General features: G+C 27.0%; 1 long non-coding RNA gene across 1 annotated transcript in view; it reads right to left on the bottom strand.

The window, feature by feature from the left end:
• Window positions 2,219-2,579, bottom strand: part of LOC110268857 — a 23,920-nt gene continuing 23,559 nt past the window's right edge. The window contains exon 4 of the long non-coding RNA XR_002357514.1: window positions 2,219-2,357. This is a non-coding gene — a long non-coding RNA (uncharacterized LOC110268857). The remainder of the gene's footprint in view (window positions 2,358-2,579) is intronic.

Genomic DNA, 2,579 nt, shown 5'->3' with positions numbered 1-2,579 from the left:
AAATAAAATATACTAATTCAATATCTCTAAATATAATATTTTTATTCATATCTTATCTATTAAATATGATTTTGTATTTTTATTTTTTTATCTCAATGCTTTATTTTTGTAAATAAATAAAATACAAAAAAAAAAAAATTCCAATCTTCTAAAATATTAGAAAGACGACACACATATAATGATTTACTAATGCCTCTTATGTCAGATAAAGTTATTTTTCGTAACTTGCCGAATATTGTGAACTATATCCATATATTACCCATTGCAGGTCCTATTTTGGTAAGAACTACAAATAACAAAAATCAATTCTATATTTACATTAATCCTCAATTTTAATTTACCTTCAAATTGTACTATTAAAAATTCCTTAGTACTACTTGTGTATTTATTCCAAGAGAAAGCATAAGCTTCTCTTCTTCTATGTTTATTTGAGAGGAAAATAAAATAAAATAAAATAAAATAAAAGAAAAAGAAGAAAAAAAATAAGAAAAAAATAATTATTTTTTATTATTTAATTGAGGAGGAATGTTAGAGAGGAAGAAAAAGAAATAAAAAAAATTCATGAAATTCCTCAATTTTTTTTTTTTATGTTGGAAAGAAAAAGAAGAGAAAACTTATTTTTTCTCTGTATTTCTAATATTATCCCTTCACTTTTTTCAATATATTTTATAATACAAGAGTAAAATTGTCTTTTTATAATATTTCTTTCTTTCTTATTTTTCTCCTATCCAAACACATCTAAGGAAAATAAAAATCCACTCAATTTCTTTTTTTCCCTTTCTTTTCTTTCTATTTCTTTTCTCTCTATTTTCTTTCAAACCAAACATAGCCTTAAAGCATCCAAAATTCGAACGAAAACCATTTTGAAAAATAGTCTGGCTACACATCCAAGTGTTTTTGGCAAGCAAATCCAATCAAGTTCGCTCAAAATAAAAATTATTTTCATCACACCAACGTGTATCACACGCGCATTTCAATAACGCAACTTTTTCGTCCTCGTCTTCTCCTTCTATCTTTTCGTTTCCTCCTCTTCCTCTTTATTCTTTCAAATTCGCGCACGTAGGTTCTTTTTCTTCTTCTATTTCTCCGTTTCCTTCTCCTCCTCCTACTTGTTATTCTTTCAAATTTGCGCACGTAGGTTCTTCTTCTTCACACACGCAGATTCTTCTTCTTCTACTTCTTCTTCTTCTTCTTCTTCTCTTTCGTTATTGTAATCACCAACAACACCAACATTTTGCTTACAAAAACTAACATTTTGAATTAAATTTGAATTTATATAATGGACAATGTTTGATTCATTTAGTATTATATAGTGGTTTCGCTTTGATAATATTTTCGATTCATTCTAGACACAGGTGTTTCTGAATTTGAATTTATATAATGGACAAATATTCGGTTTATTTGGTATTATACAATGGTTTCGCTTTGATAATATTTTTGGTTCATTCTAGATGTAGGTGTTTATGAATTTGAATTTATATAATGGACAAATGTCCAGTTCATTTAGTATTCTACAATGGTTTCGCTTTAATAATATTTTCGATTCATTTGCAGTCCAGGTGTGTTGTCGATGAATAATTTGTCCCAATGGTTAGAATGACTTTCAAGATAAATTGGATGGAATGGAATAAAATATGATATAATTGAATAAAGTAATAATAAATAATTTCATTATTTTTTGCTAAAAAAAGGCTCCATCATTAACAAAAATACAACCAATTCATTTCTAGATCCAAATGAATCTCAATTAAACTAAGAAATAAACCGAAATTAATTAAAGAATAAATAATTTGGTCAATACTTATCAGCAGCATCAAGTGAACCTCAATTAACACAAAAATGTACTGAAATAATTAAGAAATAAACCGAAAATTATTGAATGATAGCAGCAGAGAAAATCAGAACTAATAAAGATGTTCACATAATGTTGGCATTATTGGTGATGATGATAACGAAAAAGACAAAAAGGAAGACGCAACATTGAAGAAGATGAGAAAGAAGAAGGGAAGAAGATGAACCTGCGTGCGCAAATTTGGAAGAAAAAAAGAAGAAGGAGGGGGAGGAGGAGGAGTAGGAGGAGGAGAAGGAGAAGAAACCAGAAAAAGAGAAGGAGAAGGAGAAAGAAGCGCGTGATTTGAAAAGTTGTTATAACAACTTGGTTAAACTTGATTAAATATTTTGCTTGGATGTAGAGCTTTATTCTTGAAAAAATAAGCATTTTTATAAGAATTTCGATCCTCTAAATTTTAAATTTGTACTTTAGAAGGTAAAGTATAATTTTCTACTCTTGAATGATTTCTCTCTTATATTTATTCTTAGTCCTACCTATAAAATAAATAGTGAGAGATTACACTCTACTCCAAAACCTTTTCATAAAATTAATGTTATATACACAATTAGATTGACATTTATAAAAGACAATTATGAAAAGGTAAAAATAAAGAAAGGTTTTGTAACATGTTTTTGGGAATGATATAAACACCACTTTTATATACGAAAATATTTAAGGAGTTAAAATTTGGAGTAAAAAATAGTCATAACTTATTTTTTAGATTTTATTTGTGTTTATTATTTATCTA

This window comes from Arachis ipaensis, chromosome B02 (genome assembly GCF_000816755.2).
Source record: "Arachis ipaensis cultivar K30076 chromosome B02, Araip1.1, whole genome shotgun sequence".
NCBI classification, from domain to species: domain Eukaryota; kingdom Viridiplantae; phylum Streptophyta; class Magnoliopsida; order Fabales; family Fabaceae; genus Arachis; species Arachis ipaensis.
Note: the sequence above shows the minus strand (reverse complement) of the source record. Positions and strands in the feature narration are given on the sequence as shown.